General features: G+C 50.2%; 1 protein-coding gene across 6 annotated transcripts in view; it reads left to right on the plus strand.

Moving 5' to 3' along the window:
• TSNARE1 (t-SNARE domain containing 1) overlaps positions 1-18,947 on the plus strand; it is a 281,169-nt gene that overhangs the window by 25,464 nt on the left and 236,758 nt on the right. For all 6 annotated transcript variants that reach the window (XM_083144956.1, XM_083144957.1, XM_083144951.1 and 3 more), the window contains exon 2: positions 4,252-4,333. The gene's annotated coding sequence lies outside the window, so the exon portion shown is untranslated. The remainder of the gene's footprint in view (positions 1-4,251; positions 4,334-18,947) is intronic.

Here is an 18,947-nt window from a genome sequence, read left to right on the forward strand (position 1 = left end):
CACGTACTTATATAGATGTTTACTCTGTCTACTTATATCTAACCAGCTCCTCAATCTGGGAGCTCAGGTTAAGGGTGTGCTGGTTCCCCCAATATCTCTTTCCCCACTTGCTTGTTCAGCATTTCTGGGCACACATATATTGCCCCTTTCAGACCGCACTTTAAAAACGGTATATTGCCGTTTTTTTACCGTTTTAAAACGGTAATGTGTGCGGTCTGAAAGGTGCAGGACCACTTAACCGGTTAGAAAAAAAGTTTTTTCTAACCGGTTAAAATGCAGGGTCCTACCCGTTTCAGAACCGGTATTTTAGGCTCAAAATCGGTTCTGAAACGGTATTTAGGACCCAGCCAATGAGCTGGGTCCTAAATTCAGCACAGTGAATACTTAATGAGCGCTCATTAAGTATTCACAGCACTGGAGCCCCCCCCCGCGCGCGCGTCGACACCCCCCGCGCGCGCGTCGACGCCCCCCGCGTGTCGGGTCCCCCCCCCGTGTGTCGGGTCCCCCCCCCCCGTGTCGACTTACCCCGTGCCGGTATCTCCGTTGTGGTTCCCGGCACTGCAGCTCAGTATGCTCGGAAAGCACTTATGAAAAAAGTGTCTTTCAGAAAATGGCTGCCCCCATACGAAAGACAGTTTTTTTAAACAGGGTTTCCTATGGGGCAGCCATTTTCTGGAAGACACTTTTTTCATAAGTGCTTTCCGAGCATACTGAGCTGCAGTGCCGGGATCCACAACGGAGGTACCGGCACAGGGTAAGTCGACACGGGTGTGGGGGGGGGGGGGGGGGGGGGCGCCGACACGCGCGAGGGGGGGGGCAGAGGAGGGGGGAGCTGCACGGAGGGGAGGGCTGAAGGCTGCACTGGCTTTGACCCTGTATTTGGAAAGTTTCCAAAAACGGGTCTGCCAGTGTCAAAAAATCGGCACTTAAACGGTAATATACCGTTTAAGTGCTGCGGTGTGAAAGGGGTTTTATCTGGCAGACCCGTTTTTGGAAACATTTCCAAATACAGGGTCAAAGCCAGAGATGCGGTCTGAAAGCAGCTTAAGTGTTAGAGACGTCACACAGCTTCTATACACGTCACACTGACGGTTTGGTGTGTTACTGTGTGTGTGTGTTGTGGGGTGATACCTTTTCTACAATGGTTAGAAAGTTAACCTGTATGATTTGCAGCACTAAGTTTGTTCCTGCATCCACTTCAAAAGTCACTTGTAAACACTGTATGTCACCCCAGACCAGTGGGGGGGTCCCCACAGCTTTTTATTTATTTATTAACCGTTTCTTATATAGCGCATACATATTCCGCAGCGCTGTACAGAGAATATTTGAACATTCCCATCAGTCCCTGCCCCAGTGGAGCTTACAATCTATATTCCCTACCACATGTACACGCGCACACAGACATTCTACTAGGGTTAATTTTGTTGGAAACCACAGCTCAGTGGTATCCCCACCCAATTGGGTGGAGGATCACAGGGGGACGCTCATTACACGAGAGCGGTCGGCACATCCTGGGCGGCTGCTCGGGGTGTGTCGGCTGCTCGGGGTGTGTCGGCTCTGCAGTTATGCAGAGCTGCTACTTGGTCGGCTCAACACACTTTTGTAAAGTTTTCCAAATTTGACGCCCTGGCCAAAGAGGATATCCAGTTTGGGCAGTCCGCAAAGCACCCAACGCTTCCCCTGGTGGTGATATATATGCAGAGGGAGGTTGAGTGTACTCACTGTATTAAAAGAGCTTTCTCAGAAGGGCCTTCTCATCAAGTGTGTACAGCGCTTTAATTTCGGAGTTATGTGGCAAAACGTGCACCTGCTATATATAATGCATCACCATTGTGCTCTGGAACATGTGTCAGTTGCTAAACTCTTCCTGTGCACCGGCCTGGTGCTCTGGAAACTGTGACCGTTATTTGCTGCCAACCACTTAGGAGTCAAGTTTGGAAAAACCCCTGCTAAGAGGGTGAAAAGTATAATGTTCCTACCAGAGAGCCTTTGCCCAGTTGAAACCAGGCACATCCGCTAGATGGCCCCTAAATTAAATACATTTTCACTTGCCTTTGGGTTGTCAGTTTTCGTCATGCAGCGTCCGCCATACTCGCCCTTTCCCTGCTTCCTGTAACCCACCTCTCTTGACATTGTGCAACTTTACATTTACTACTTGCCATAAATCCTGATCAGTCTCTCCCTTCATCCCCTGTCATATTCTGTTCCTTTAGATTGTAAGCTCTTGCGCTCTTGCGCTTGTTTTTTGATGTATTTGTGCAGGTTATAAAGAATGAGTAATGTCTAATATGTTGGAGTTTGATAGAATCTTTCTTTGACAAAACCTCCAAACCACCCCATTGGTATGACACTAGCAGCCCTGTCGCAGCAGATGCCTCCGTTCCTCCGATGCCCCCGGCTCTGACCGAAGGCCGTATTCCAGCGCAGTCACGGATATGGAAGAGTGAGCTTCACTCCCGCCCCCCAGCTCTGATTATTTGCGAGAAGGGCACATGGGACCCACAGTGAAATCATCTCTACATCAGAACTAAGCAAATTGTTTTCAATAGAAAAACAAGGCGCAGATTTCAGTCACCGCGAGAGAGTTTGCTGTGTAAATAAAATGAGGTGTAATTTTCTGACCCTTCTCCTGCACCTTCTGCATAGACCTTATAACCATTGCGCAATGTAGTACTCTGCGATGTATACCTCCTTGGTCATCTTTGGGGGAGAAATCGTTCTGAATGTCTGGGCTGAATTTCCTGGTGACATTTGGCTGTCTAGAGGGCCTTTTCCGGACATGGGTTCTATTGTATCTTACTATTGGCAGGTCCTGTTTCCCCTTGCATGTAGGGTACTCCTGCGGATTTGTTTGATGCGGTCACTGATTGGCACCTATCTCTTATACCCCTTTTAAACAGCACAAATTACCTGGGTCTGACCCGGGTTGTTCCTTGGTCGACCCGGGTCTCTATGCTGTGTGAAAGGGCCATTTATAAACATCCGGGTCTATCTGTCTTCTCCTACGACTCCGCCACTTTTCTGACGTCAGTGATCAGGCTTATTGCCGGATCGCTGTGGGGACTAATATGGGCAATTGCCGTGTTGCTCCCGGGATGGACCCCTGTTAAAATCACAGATGTGACCCTGCATTTGCAATGTGAAAGGGGTATTACTGACATTTGCGCACAGAATTGTCACTCTCTGCATGGGGAGGAAATTCGAATTTCATGTGAGAGCAGAAATGGCCACTATCTGGTGTCCTGAGTGTTCCCCTCTGCCGGACGCACACTGCAGCGTTCCCGGCTTTACTGGCGGTTTCCCTTGTGCCCAGAACAATCGATTATTGAGCAATCGTGCCGTCTTCCTAACAATATATTGCATTGTTTGGACGCTAGTGAGCTGATTTTGCTTCGCGAAGGTGACGTGTAAAGGCCCATACACACTACGGGATGGGTTCAATGAAACAATTTCCCTCAAACTTCCCAGTGTCCTAAACCAACGATGATGTGCATACACGCTGAGCGATATTCTGAGTGACCGATGATCTATCGACAGTCCAGTACTATGCAGATGTTTCCTGAAGGACATAGTCAACAGGGAGCTGCATGTACAGATGCCAGAAACCCTCAAACCACCCAACGGAACATGCATTGTTCATTGCATACACACTGATGTGTGTAGCGGGAGTACGCAATCATACGCGCACACTTGGTGGTGTAGACGATGGGGTTACAGAACAGTATATCGGATCTCTCCCCAGTGTGTACCTGACTATAGGTGTCATTGTTCCAGTTACCTACTCCCTGTGTCCTATACTTCATAAACATTGCTAGTGCTTGTCTGTAATCATTATATTTATATAGGCAGCTGTTGTCCTAAATACTCCTACCCCAAGCCCCCGAGCTGAAATGCCGGTGGTATCAGCTGATGACGCCCGGACAGAGCAACAATTGAATTGCCCTTCCGGGTGCCTGGAAGCTGTCTGCGCCGTACAAAACTATTTAATATCACCCTTTTTTATATTTATGTAATTTGAACCTGTGGCAGTTTCCGGTAACGACGATTCACAGTAGCCCCGCCTTTTGCGCTGCTGCGCACACTTCCATAAATGGCTAATTGCGCACAGTAATATCTAATGGAGAGCCAAGCTCCGGCTATAACTAGCCTTTAATTATTGTCTGATCTTATTCATACATATGGTGATAGCAGGTGTAATCAGTAGCCTTGGTTATTATTTGTATAATGATCTTCCTGCTCTCTGTGTTCTAGATTCCAGAGGGACTGATCTGCCACGAGAAGCCGCCAGTGGGCGCCAACTACCGCACCGCGAGGGGGTTCCTCCTGCTGTGAGGTAATACACAATTCTGAGTCTTTCTCCTAATTCTGATGGTCTCCGATCAGCAATGCCGATCTTACAGGTCCCCTTACTGGGAATAAGCACCTCTCCTGTCTGGGGATCTACGGCAGAGATAAATGAGTTGTTGTGTATTCCTGACCACAGAACACCACAGGCCGATGTGCCGCATACAGCAACTACTGCAGATATGTACACACACATATAGGGGTAGAGGATACAGCCTGTCATGTCTATGTAAGATTCCCTACTAAACATACATCCGTGCCTGGCCGCACATACTGCAGTACACATTACACACAAGCCTTATCCCAATAATCTAATTCTCCTCAATCTATCTACTTTCTTTCTTGACCTCCCCCCCTATCTCGCTCTCTCTCCTGCCACTTGCGCTGGCCCACTCTGTCCTGATCCAATCATCATGCCCCCATTCGGCCCCCAGCATTGTATCCCCTGTAAATCAGGGCTCGACAAATTTCTTTAAGATCTAGGAGCCAGGATGAAACTGTAGGAGCCAGACAAACTAATCGGGACGGTGCGTGGCCCAAAAATGCGCACACGCCATAATGCCCATTACATGTACCACATGCCGTAATGTCCATTACACATTATACCAAACATTGTAATGCTTATTAAAATACCACATGCCCTAATTACATATTATGCCACATAAGTTCCGCTTACCTACATGGTCGTCGCTACGGGTTTTTATGCTCATTACCAATGGTGTTAACATGCTCTGCCACTATAGGGTTACCATGCTCTGCCAGGGGTGAACCTACTCGTCGCCAAGAGGTTAACCTACTCTGCCAGGAGCTAACTCGCTCATTGCCAAGGGGTTAACCTGCTCTGCCAGGAGCTAACTCGCTCATTGCCAAGGGGTTAACCTGCTCTGCCAGGAGCTAACTCGCTCATTGCCAAGGGGTAAATGGCAGCCTTCTCCTCCACCCTGGCGATACCATCCGTGGCAACGGCAACAGCCGGGCAGAACGGTCGTCGAGAGTGCCCCCCGCCTCCTCCCTGTATAAGAGCAGGTCCGCCGTGGCTATTTTAAAACTCGCGCCAGATCGCAGAGCTCGGTCCAACACCAATCAGGTGCTGAGCTGCCACTGCTGCTCCTGATTGGTTCCCGAACCGCAAACTCCAATTGACTTGCGATGCCGGCTTGAGTTTTGTTATAGCCTTGCCGCATCGATCCTGCTCTTACCTCTGGCTCACATACAGCCAGGGGAGAAGGGGGGGGTTTCATGACTGCAATGCAAGCCCACCCGGCCAAGACCAGATTCTGCCTCCTGCCAAAAAAATCTGGTCACCAGGAAGCAGAGTCTGGTCACTGTGGCGTCCTAGCGCCCAGGGTTTGTGGAGCCTGATGTAAAAGCTCCGCCTATTGTTCTGTCCATGTAAGCTCCGCCTATTCTGTCCATGTAAGCTCCGCCTATTCTGTCCATGTAAGCTCCGCCTATTGTCCTGTCCATGTAAGCTCCGCCTATTGTTCTGTCCATGTAAGCTCCGCCTATTGTCCTGTCCATGTAAGCTCTGCCTATTCTGTCCATGTAAGCTCCGCCTATTGTTCTGTCCATGTAAGCTCCGCCTGTTCTGTCCATGTAAGCTCCGCCTATTGTCCTGTCCATGTAAGCTCCGCCTATTGTCCTGTCCATGTAAGCTCCGCCTATTGTTCTGTCCATGTAAGCTCCGCCTATTGTTCTGTCCATGTAAGCTCCGCCTATTGTTCTGTCATGTAAGCTCCGCCTATTGTTCTGTCCATGTAAGCTCCGCCTATTGTTCTGTCCATGTAAGCTCCGCCTATTGTTCTGTCCGTGTAAGCTCCGCCTATTGTTCTGTCCGTGTAAGCTCCGCCTATTGTTCTGTCCGTGTAAGCTCCGCCTGTTCTGTCCATGTAAGCTCCGCCTGTTCTGTCCATGTAAGCTCCGCCTATTGTTCTGTCCATGTAAGCTCCGCCTATTGTTCTGTCCATGTAAGCTCCGCCTATTGTTCTGTCCATGTAAGCTCCGCCTATTGTTCTGTCCATGTAAGCTCCGCCTATTGTTCTGTCCGTGTAAGCTCCGCCTATTGTTCTGTCCGTGTAAGCTCCGCCTATTGTTCTGTCCGTGTAAGCTCCGCCTATTGTTCTGTCCATGTAAGCTCCGCAGCTGTGACCCTGCATCTAGCTTCTAGTATGTTCTTTCTCTCTCTGCTTGCGAACACGGAATAGTGTTACATTATATTTGTCTGCTTTTATACTAATGTGTTCATTAATAATAATCCTATTTGATGAATCCCCGCACATTTCCCCTGCCCCATGTCATGCATCATTCCTTCTCCCAATGCTACGACGTGTTCTGCGCCTCTGCTGTGATAAAACACTCGGCACCTCTTCCCGGGCTCCGTTGTTGGCATATGGGGCCCCGTGACTGAAGTGTGTCACATGGACAGTGAGCGACATTAGCGAGGACCTCTTATTTCTAATTCCCGTGCTGTCAGGGCTGGCGGAAGAGATATGGCCGGCCTCTTGCACTCGCCTTTTCAGAGGTCGCCGGTCTCTTCCACCGTTTCCTGCCGCGGACACCGAGGATGAAATGGCAGGGCTGAAAGTTTATGTTGCTGCGGTAGGTTTTTCTTTCTTTTAATTGAGTTGATCATAAAGTATTCCAATTAAACTGTGCGACCTTTTAAGACGCTGCAGTGACGTCTAATTTGAATAATACCTCGGCCCGGCTCCCGCTAGCGTTTTATCTCTCCAGGGCAGCGCGGTGCCCTGTGCCCTATTACACGAGAGAAGATTTAAAGAGCATCCCAGGATTTAACACCGAATTGGGTGCCCAGAACGGCCCTGCAATATTGTTCCTCCCTCCAATGGCGACTAAGCGGAACAGCGCGCCCGATGATTGCTTTTCAAATAACGTTCTGTAAATGAAAGTAGAGTGTTCTTCATTTTCACCGCGAGACAAAGTGGTAGTGATTTTCCGTAATGCAGGGAATCAAAGCTCCTAATATATCCGTTTCTTTCATGTTTTAATAATATGCATGGAATCTGTTTGCAGAGAATGATTTTATACCTCCCACAGTACAAATTAGTGTCGGTTGAAATTTGAGTTTAACAGACCCAACAAGGAACGCTGTGTTTGTAGCAGAGCTTGTGCCATCGCTCGTCTCGCTGAGGAAGACGATGCTTCCACTTGCTACCTATGTAGCTCCCCTGTGTTGCAGGACGCCCCGTCACAGATCCATGTGGTCTCGGGACCTTTGCTTGGGCTGGGTACACAGTATATAATCCTTTGGTAATGATGTGCACGATAGCATTGCTAACGGTATTTCCGCGCATATTGTCTAATGTGTGCACACTATATCGTTAACGATACGCATCACTGCTGCGTGTTAACGACGCCCTCTGCCAAATTTACAGTTAAATCCTGACTATGTGGTCAACGATATTTTTGAAGATATTCACAAATGTGTCTTTTGTTCAAGGGAAATCGTTACCGTTCATATTGAGTTATGTGTACCCAGCGATGACCTTCCCATTGGGTACAGGCATCGGGCAAGCCCTGGCAGCGACAAGTGACCGGAGGCATGCTCCAGCCTCCAGCGTGTCCCTCGTAGATATATGCTCCGCGGTTTATGCATTTACAGACGACGGAGGTTTTCGCTAACCATATAGTACGTACACGTTAGGCACTATACCGGTGATGTTCAACCTTTTTAACTAGCGGCACACCAAGCAAGTTTTTGAAATTGCCAAGGCACAGCATCAGACCTCCACAGGGAAAAACACATTATCCCCCACAGAAAATAAATCTAACCCATTGGCCCGCATATGAAAAACAAACAATCGCTCTGTGCCCCACAGGTAACAAAAATGAAACCTATTGGCTCTCACATGGAAACAAGAGACCAGTGACAGACAGACAGTTGTCTGTAAACTGGTGTGGACGTCTCTAGGTATGATGGCACACTAATGTGCCACGGCACTGTGGTTGAAAAAACCTGTAGAATATTGTGTACGATATCGTTACCGATAATCGTCTAGTGTTTACGTTATTAAAGCCAATACTTTAAATTGAAGATTTAATTTTAATCTGGTGTATACAGTAGCTCAGCACTGAAATACAGACCAGAGTGTGTCAGATGCACCACAGCAGAGAGTGACACCACAGGTAAGAAAGGAACTGCATGGCTTTATAAAGGCGCAGGGTGCTCCAATGAATCCTAGGTAGATATGGTTCCATTTGCTGTGGATATTGCATTGGCTTTTGTACCTTGTTTGGAAGTGTGTGATAATAGGCTGTGAGTGGTTATTTCGCTTCGGTATAGTTTAGCCCTAATAGCTTAGCGTTTATATGCAATGTTTTCATGCATTGAGCAGTCTGTGGGGATGTGAGGGCGAGCTAGATCAGAGAGGTGCTAAATCTGCCTAGCATCAACGAAGACTCCAGACTCCTCCCCTAACAATCCCATCGGACAGATGAAAACGGCAACGAACAATATTAAAGGGCAACGACTCCAACGCGTTAAAGAGGCGATACACAGACACACCTTGTGGTTTAATCTCCTTCAGGCTTATTTAAATTCAAACCCCTCAGTCCTATTGTCAGATGCACTAAGCTTCAAAAGTTATAAAGTGGAGAGTGATCAACAACCAGCCAATCATCTTCTAACTGTCATTTTTCAAACAGTCTAACATGACAGCTAGGAGCTGATTGGCTGGCTGTTTATCACTCTCCATTTTATCACTTTGAAGCTTGATACATCTGGCCCTAAGTGCACTTTATTTTTAATATGTTTAGTCAACCGACATAGATTCAGATGTAAAAGGAATAATAAGCAGTAAATAATAGTGTTATTGAATGATGTTACATAAACTGGTTTAAACCCCCCAAAAAATATATATATCTCATTATTTTTTTTTTTTAACCCTGTCTTTAATGTATAGGGTATTTTTTGTGACTCCCCGTACACGTGAGGTTCTTTGTAGCATGGGCAGGGTACATGGTATAATGTGAATACTGTGTTTGTACAGCCGTTCGTTATGCTGTAGCACAATGAGGATGTACGAGGCCTCAGAGGTAACAGCAGAAGTGTTTGCAGTCGTTTCATCATATTTGTATGGGGAAGGTGGACACAGGGCTGTAATTGTGGTGATCTGTCAGACTAAATCTGTGCACCCGGAGATGAGCCGAGCTCTGGAACACTGACTGCTCAGCAATGATGCAGATAAAGCAACCGCCAAGCAAATGGATGGGTAGCACAGTGGTTGGTATTGCACATTCACAGTAATGGGGTTGTTGGGTCTGACCTGGGTAGATGGCATGCTCCTTGGGTTTTATGTCATTCATAAGTCGTGGTGCCCACAAAAATATATCCTATTATATTTAACTTACCATTTAAATACAATAAAAATAATAAACCTTTTTAGATAATGTCTGGGGTATCTTACAAAGTGGCTTACTGACGACTTTTACTACCCCCCCCCCCCCTTTCCCCCATTTTAAGTGGCACTAATATGGAACGCAGAAAATGCCGCCTTTATGTGTAATATTATATCTGCTTGATGACTATGCCCCTAGCATTGTTCCTTGCCTCTATGGGGGGATGCTAATGTTTTGTGTACCAACGACCACTAGGTGGCGCCAGACGGAGCAATTCAAGTGTTGCACCGTTCGGGTGCACACCGCCATAGTCGCAGACATTGCTGTTATGATGGCGGCCTGGTAATTAGTTTTCTATAAGAGTAGCAGTTGCGTTAAACATCTGTATGTTGTGCTCATGGCTTCCTGTTCCGTGCCCTTATACCAGGGGTGGTCAAACCAGTCCTCAAGATCTACCAGTAGGTCATGTGTAGGATCTATAGTAGGAATGAATGCGGCAATTTTGAAAATATGACCGTTAGTAATGACTGCACCCGTACACCAGCTAGGGGGTCTGGGGAATGTGACAGTTAGTAATGGCTACACCTGTGCACCAGCTAGGGGGTCTGGGGAATGTGACAGTTAGTAATGGCTACACCTGTGCACCAGCTAGGGGGTCTGGGGAATGTGACAGTAATGACTACACCTGTGCACCAGATAGGTGATCTGGGGAATGTGACCGTTAGTAATGACTGCACCTGTACACCAGCTATGTGGTCTGGGGAATGTGACAGTTAGTAATGGCTACACCTGTGCACCAGCTAGGGGGTCTGGGGAATGTGACAGTAATGACTACACCTGTGCACCAGATAGGTGATCTGGGGATTGTGACCATTAGTAATGACTGCACCCGTACACAAGCTAGGGGGTCTGGGGAATGCGACAGTTAGTAATGACTGCACCTGTGCACCCGCTAGGGGGTCTGGGGAATGTGACAGTTAGTAATGACTACACCTGTGCACCAGCTAGGGGGTCTGGGGAATGTGACAGTTAGTAATGACTACACCTGTGCACCAGCTAGGGGGTCTGGGGAATGTGACTGCTAGTAATGACTGCACCTGTGCACCAGCTAGGGGGTCTGGGGAATGTGACCGTTAGTAATGACTACACCTGTGCACCCGCTAGGGTTTCTGGGGAATGTGACAGTTAGTAATGACTACACTTGCGCACCAGCTAGGGGGCAAATTTGGACCGTTAGTAGATCTTGAGGACCGGTTATGACACCCCAGCCTTATACCATCCATAGCTGGAAGGACCTCTACATAGGGGAACAGACCATTGCATGGCCCTTCATCGGTCACGAGTAGGGGTCCAGCACATGTTGGCAGCAGGGGGATGGATCATGTGAGGCGGCCAGCTCACTAATAGTATGGCCATGCACAATGCTGGGATACATCTGCAGAAGAAAACAAGCTCTCCATGGAGGTTCTAGGCCCTACACGCACACCTAGCCATGTGAGCAGGGCTTTCTAGCTATGTTACGGCTGTGGTGCCAGAGCTGACAGCCCACACACAGATCCATCTGACAGCACCAGGGTTCTCCGGTGGCATCAATCTCAGACAGCGACGCACAGGGATGCACATTGCTGTCGCTATAGCCCCTACACACACACACACACACACACACACACACACACACGCCAGACTAAGCGGCATATGTGTAGGCCCCATCAGTTCTGAGATCTTCCCTTCTGTCAGATCGTCATAGTCATGTGAGGCCCAACTGAAGGCCCATATAGTGTGACCTGATTAAGGCCGACATATACGTGTCGGCACTGGGAGATTTTGTCTAGGTGCATCCTAATTAAGAATCCTTGCACACTGCAGCTCTAGCTGTCTGGCTTTTATGATCCTCCGCTTATACAGCATTGCAGATCATATCTCCCGCTCCGCTGTACAGAGAGACCTCGTGATTCCGCCCCCCCCCCCCCCCCCCCTGTGTCTCCCCAGAATATCATGCAGCAACAAACAAGGATGTCGTCTGCACCGAGTATGTTAACGTGTGTAACCCAGAAGAGGGAGAAATACAATTTCACAGCTTGTTTCCCCGTTTCCGCACCTTGGGCTAGATCTCTAATTCCTGCGCAGCGCGGAGGGTTCAGGCATGTTTTCATATTGTGCTTACTCACATCATTGAGCGGTCGCTGAAGCAAATTAACTTCATTTACTTTGTGCTCTTTCCTTCCTGCTTTTTGGAGCTTGTTTGTGTGCGTCCGCGTATGGAGGTTGGAGCCCCGCCAGCCGCCACAGGTTCTCTGCGCTGATCAGGAATTAACACTTCGTTGCTGGAACGCATCACCCACTTACAGGCGTGGAGCCGCTGTTGTGATCGCACATGTCAGGAACGGTCTCATTAAACGGAATTCCAGCTATTTATGGAAATGAAATCGTTCATAGTCCTTTGTTTTCATACAATCGTACACACTGGTGGAAATAAAGGATCTTAGGCTGTCATGCGGCATTTGGGTGTATACATAAGTAGCGCTCCGCTATAGTGGGGAGACAGGGAGGTGAATTCAAAATTGTATTTATTTTCACGTACGTTTTTTTTTTTCTTGTAAGCTGATACGCGTTTGGTTTTCTGCCAATGTGTTATAATCAGCTTTTGTAAATGACGTATTTTAGAATAAGGTATTTGATTGAACCCATTATAAAGACCTTTTAATAAAGATCCAATATGCTGCTAGAACTGCTCTAGGTCTTTGAGTTAAGTTACAGTAGCTCAGGACTGGTCCAAATCTACAGACGACACAGTGCTAACCTCAATGTGATTGGCCAGTATACTTTAGACATGCACCTATCACAGCTGCAGTTCACTTAGCTGGGATCAAAATGTAGATCAGATGTAGTTCTCAGATGTGAAAAATCACAGTGATTCCCACATACTTACATTTAGGATGCTGGCAGTCGTGATACCGGCTCCTGGGAGTAGTTTCTATTGTAACTGGTGGGATGCTAATCTCTACCCCTTCTGAGACCCCCTCATCTGTGCCCTGTTCCAGGAGAGAGAGGGGCGGGATGAGGTGACAGGGCAGAGAATGGGGGGGTGGCAGGGGACAGGGCAGAGTGGAGGGGGTCCCAACAGAGAGAGGGGCAAGGGAGGAGGTGACGGGGCAGAGAGGAGGAGTCCCAGGAGAGGGAGGGGCAGGGGATAAGGTGACAGGGCAGAGAGGAGTCCCAGGAGAGGGAGGGGCAGGGGACGAGGTGACAGAGCAAAGAGGAGGGGTCCCAGGAGAGAGAGGGGCAGGGGATGAGGTGACAGGACAGAGAGGAGGAGCAGAGGGATGAGGTGACAGGAGAGAGAGGAGCAGGGGATGAGGTGACAGGAGAGAGAGGGGCAGAGGATGAGGTGACAGGACAGAGAGGAGGGGTCCCAGGGGACAGAGGGGCAGGGGATGAGGTGACAGGGCAGAGAGGAGGGGTCCCAGGAGAGAGAGGGGCAGGGGATGAGATGACAGGACAGAGAGGAGGGGTCACAGGAGAGAGAGGGGCAGGGGATGAGGTGACAGAGCAAAGAGGAGGGGTCCCAGGAGAGAGAGGGGATGAGATGACAGGACAGAGAGGAGGGGTCACAGGAGAGAGAGGGGCAGGGGATGAGATGACAGGACAGAGGGGAGGGGTCACGAGAGATAGGGGCAGGGGATGAGGTGACAGGACAGAGAGGAGGGGTCTCAGGAGAGAGAGGGGCAGGGGATGAGGTGACGGCAGAGAGGAGGGGTCCCAGGAGAGAGAGAGGGGCAGGGGATGAGGTGACAGGACAGAGAGGAGGGATCCCAGGAGAGAGAGGGGCAGGAGATGAGGTGACAGGACAGAGAGGAGGGGTCCCAGGAGAGAGAGGGGCAGGGGATGAGATGACAGGACAGAGAGGAGGGGTCACAGGAGAGAGAGGGGCAGGGGATGAGGTGACAGAGCAAAGAGGAGGGGTCCCAGGAGAGAGAGGGGATGAGATGATAGGACAGAGAGGAGGGGTCACAGGAGAGAGAGGGGCAGGGGATGAGATGACAGGACAGAGGGGAGGGGTCACGAGAGATAGGGGCAGGGGATGAGGTGACAGGACAGAGAGGAGGGGTCTCAGGAGAGAGAGGGGCAGGGGATGAGGTGACAGGACAGAGAGGAGGGGTCCCAGGAGAGAGAGGGGCAGGGGATGAGGTGACAGAGCAAAGAGGAGGGGTCCCAGGAGAGAGAGGGGCAGGGGATGAGATGACAGGACAGAGAGGAGGGGTCACAGGAGGGACAGGGGATGAGGTGACAGGACAGAGAGGAGGGGTTCCAGGAGAGAGAGGGGCAGGGGATGAGGTGACAGGGCAGAGAGGAGGAGTCCCAGGCGAGAGAGGGGCAGGGGATGAGGTGACAGGACAGAGAGGAGGAGTCCCAGGAGAGAGAGGGGCAGGGGATGAGGTGACAGGACAGAGAGGAGGGGTCCCAGGAGAGAGAGGGGCGGGGGATGAGGTGACAGGACAGAGAGAGGGGCGGGGGATGAGGTGACAGAGCAAAGAGGAGGGGTCCCAGGCGAGAGAGGGGCAGGGGATGAGGTGACAGGACAGAGAGGAGGAGTCCCAGGAGAGAGAGGGGCAGGGGATGAGATGACAGGACAGAGAGGAGGGGTCACAGGAGGGACAGGGGATGAGGTGACAGGACAGAGAGGAGGGGTTCCAGGAGAGAGAGGGGCAGGGGATGAGGTGACAGAGCAAAGAGGAGGGGTCCCAGGAGAGAGAGGGGCAGGGGATGAGATGACAGGACAGAGAGGAGGGGTCACAGGAGGGACAGGGGATGAGGTGACAGGACAGAGAGGAGGGGTCCCAGGAGAGAGAGGGGCGGGGGATGAGGTGACAGGACAGAGAGAGGGGCGGGGGATGAGGTGACAGAGCAAAGAGGAGGGGTCCCAGGCGAGAGAGGGGCAGGGGATGAGGTGACAGGACAGAGAGGAGGAGTCCCAGGAGAGAGAGGGGCAGGGGATGAGATGACAGGACAGAGAGGAGGGGTCACAGGAGGGACAGGGGATGAGGTGACAGGACAGAGAGGAGGGGTTCCAGGAGAGAGAGGGGCAGGGGATGAGGTGACAGAGCAAAGAGGAGGGGTCCCAGGAGAGAGAGGGGCAGGGGATGAGATGACAGGACAGAGAGGAGGGGTCACAGGAGGGACAGGGGATGAGGTGACAGGACAGAGAGGAGGGGTTCCAGGAGAGAGAGGGGCAGGGGATGAGGTGACAGGACAGAGAGGAGGAGTCCCAGGCGAGAGAGGGGCAGGGGATGAGGTGACAGGACAGAGAGGAGGAGTCACAGGAGAGAGAGGGGCAGGGGATGAGGTGACAGGGCAGAGAGGAGGAGCAGGGGATGAGGTGACAGGAGAGAGAGGGACAGGGGATGAGGTGACAGGACAGAGAGGAGGGGTCCCAGGAGAGAGAGGGGCGGGGGATGAGGTGACAGGACAGAGAGGAGGAGTCCCAGGAGAGAGAGGGGCAGGGGATGAGGTGACAGGACAGAGAGGAGGAGCAGGGGATGAGGTGACAGGAGAGAGAGGGACAGGGGATGAGGTGACAGGACAGAGAGGAGGGGTCCCAGGAGAGAGAGGGGCGGGGGATGAGGTGACAGGACAGAGAGGAGGAGTCCCAGGAGAGAGAGGGGCGGGGGATGAGTTAACAGGGCAGAGAGGAGGGGTCCCAGGACAGAGAGGGGCAGGAGATGAGGTGACAGGGCAGGGGGGCGGGGGATGAGGTGACAGGGCAGAGAGGAGGAGTCCCAGGAGAGAGAGGGGCAGGGGATGAGGTGACAGGACAGAGAGGAGGAGTCCCAGGAGAGAGAGGGGCAGGGGATGAGTTGACAGGGCAGAGAGGAGGGGTCCCAGGACAGAGAGTGGCAGGAGATGAGGTGACAGGGCAGGGAGGCGTCGTCCCAGGAGAGAGAGGGGCGGGGGATGAGGTGACAGGGCAGAGAGGAGGAGTCCCAGGAGAGAGAGGGGCGGGGGATGAGGTGACAGGGCAGAGAGGAGGAGTCCCAGGAGAGAGGGGGGCGGGGGATGAGGTGACAGGACAGAGAGGAGGGGTCCCAGGAGAGAGAGGGGCAGGGGATGAGGTGACAGGACAGAGAGGAGGAGTCCCAGGAGAGAGAGGGGCAGGGGATGAGGTGACAGGGCAGAGAGGAGGGATCCCTGGAGAGAGAGGGGCAGGGGATGAGGTGACAGGGCAGAGAGGAGGGATCCCAGGAGAGAGAGGGGCAGGGGATGAGGTGACAGGGCAGAGAGGAGGGATCCCAGGAGAGAGAGGGGCAGGGGATGAGGTGACAGGGCAGAGAGGAGGGATCCCAGGAGAGAGAGGGGCAGGGGATGAGGTGACAGGGCAGAGAGGAGGGGTCCCAGGAGAGGGGAAGCGGTCATCTATTAGAATGAACTTAGGTCTACAGTCATTAGGTCGACCCCACTAGGTCGACTGGCAGGAAGGTCGACCTGACTTAAGGTCGACATGGGCCAAGGTCGACATGAGGAAAGTCGACTGGTCATAAGGTCGACATGGGGTTTTTCACTGTTTTTTGAGCCGACGTGCCGACAGGCGGTATTTCATGCTCTACCATCCACTAGGGCGTGGAGGAGGTTATTAAAGCCCGTGCCTGATGCATTGCGAGCGTCCGATTCTCATTGCCAACTGTGTCCATGTCGACTGTGTTGACATTCGGATAAAAAAAAAAACAGTGAAAAACCCATGTTGACCTTATGACCAGTCGACCTTCCTCATGTCGAACTTTATGCAAATTCAACCTTAAGTCATGTCGACCTTGGCCCATGTCGACCTTGGCCCATGTCGACCTTGGCCCATGTCGACCTTGGCCCATGTCGACCTTGGCCCATGTCGACCTTAAATCAGGTCGACCTTCCTGCCAGTCGACCTAATGACTGTAGACCTAAGTTCATTCTGACAGATGTACCGATTCCCAGGAGAGAGAGGGGCGGGGGATGAGGTGACAGGACAGAGATTAGGGGTCCCAATACTACATCAATTTCACTTATTAAACGTTTGTTTTGCTGATTTCAGATGAATGTTTTGGGCTTTATTTGTATATTGTGTGTTATGTACACTATTTGTGTATTGTGTGTTATGTACACTATTTGTGTGTTATGTACACTATTTGTGTATTGTGTGTTATGTACACTATTTGTGTGTTATGTACACTATTTGTGTATTAGTATATGATGATAGCCCTGTCATATCTGTGATAACTAATAGCATTACATCCTGCAGTACACAATTCCGTAGTACTGTAACCTGTTTCTAGTCCTGTATTTGTGTGACTCTCCTGAGTATATATGTGGTGTTCATGTAAATGGCCGCTGATGATACCTGCATACAGCTTGCATGTGTGCAGTTGTTGATATAAATAGGTCCCATTAATGCTGTTAATTAGCCTTTGTAATAAGCGGTTTGTCTTGCTGGTTCTGCCACCTAGTGGTAGGAAAAGTGTTTTGCAAAATGTATTTTTATTTTCCATGTCTGTTCCATACACAATCATGTGTTATCTGATTCCTAGTCCTTAGCCCTTCTATTCTGGTATTACGGTAACTACACGGAGTGTTCCATTAATGTTAGTATAGTAATGTAACACATAAATGATTGTCCGCTACATGTGATTTGGGGTCGCACCCCAGCAATGACCAGGGCTGTATATTACGGACATTTTCCCCAGGTTACTGTATTATAGTACAGCATGAGCACTGTGCATCCTGTGTACACACTGTATGATAATGGTAGGGTCATTGCAGCGCATTACTGTACTCCTCCTTTATTACACACACATTCCTACAGGATCGTCTCTTACCAGCTTCCTGTTAGTGGTACAGTACCGTAAGGATCTGCATGTAATATGTTAATAAGGGAGAACAAACTACTGTACTGTAGGGAACATATGTAGCCATTCAAGTACTCCCAGTATTAGAACTAGGTTTGCTGAATGGAACATGTTACCCTGGTTTAAATCCCTGCTTAGTGGGTTTCTGCAAACAACTGTCACAGTCTCCAGACCACCCAGCAGTCACTTGGCAGGTGCACAGGGAGAGCACACCAACTGTCACATGTTCCAGAGCACAATGGTGATGTACAGTAATTGGCAGGTTGGTAGTTTTCAATATTACTCGAAGCAACCAATTACAACGCCTTTTATAATTCTGCTACAGTCAAATCTGTAATTTGGTACGTGATGGCAGCTTAAAACAAGTCCTTCCTAAAAAGTCGCCTTTCTGCAATTAATATATACAGTAGATGTGTTTTTCTTCCAACTTGCAGAGCTATTATAGTCTTTCCTACTCTGCCCTCGAGGGCGCCCCCTGCTGGGGATGTGATGTCACAGCACTTTATCCTCCTATCCGGGCGCAGAACGTACTGGTTGCACCGAGTGGTGCAGCCAGAAAGCCAGGAACAGAATGAAGTGGTTGGGGGCAACCTTCCAGCCCCCATTATATACCGGTACAGAGGAGCTGGCTGGCTTCAAATGACTGCAGTGATAAAAAGGCCGGTGGGGTAAGTGGGTGACCCGGGCTGGCGAGGAGACCGTTATTTGCCATTGTTGGGGTCAGAATTTATAACTAGTTTATTATTTTTGAACTTTTTTTTAGGCAAGTCTATATTTGGGTATCATGTCTTGACAGGCAGCTTAATAATCCTGACGGACTGTAGATGTATCAGCTTAAGTCCCCGTTCTCTATGGATGCATCACGTCCAGTCACCACGTCCTTCTCCACTGGTCCTGTATACGGAGCATGTGGCCGATTCATGGTGCTCTGTCCCCTTTAATGTCCCCTTTCCTGTAATCCTCTCCGGGGACCGCACCTGCTGTCAGCCGCCGTGTTATTTCCATGCCGCACCTGTCTGTTTCATTTCCTGTACGCTGCCCAGATCCTTTCCATTTCCAAGCATAAAATGTAATCAGCCATCTATTTACCAACATGAATACTCTGCCTGAAAAGCATAATTGGTGTTAGCACTGTAACCGCGTGTGACGCTCACCAGCCTGGGACACGTCACCGGCTGAATATCCTCCTGATTGTGTCGCCAGCGTAAAGACTTCCGCAATGAAAGGATTTTAATGCTCAACGAAATGTAGAGAGTCCGGTGTCTTGTACCCCGTCCTTCCCAAAGCTGGGACATCATTTCCAGAGCAGGAGATGGACTGGACAGCGAGGGCGGGAGGCTGGTTATCCAGACTAGACACTGGCATCTAGAT

Source organism: Crinia signifera, chromosome 5 (genome assembly GCF_055691185.1).
Source record: "Crinia signifera chromosome 5, ASM5569118v1, whole genome shotgun sequence".
In the NCBI taxonomy this organism is placed as follows: domain Eukaryota; kingdom Metazoa; phylum Chordata; class Amphibia; order Anura; family Myobatrachidae; genus Crinia; species Crinia signifera.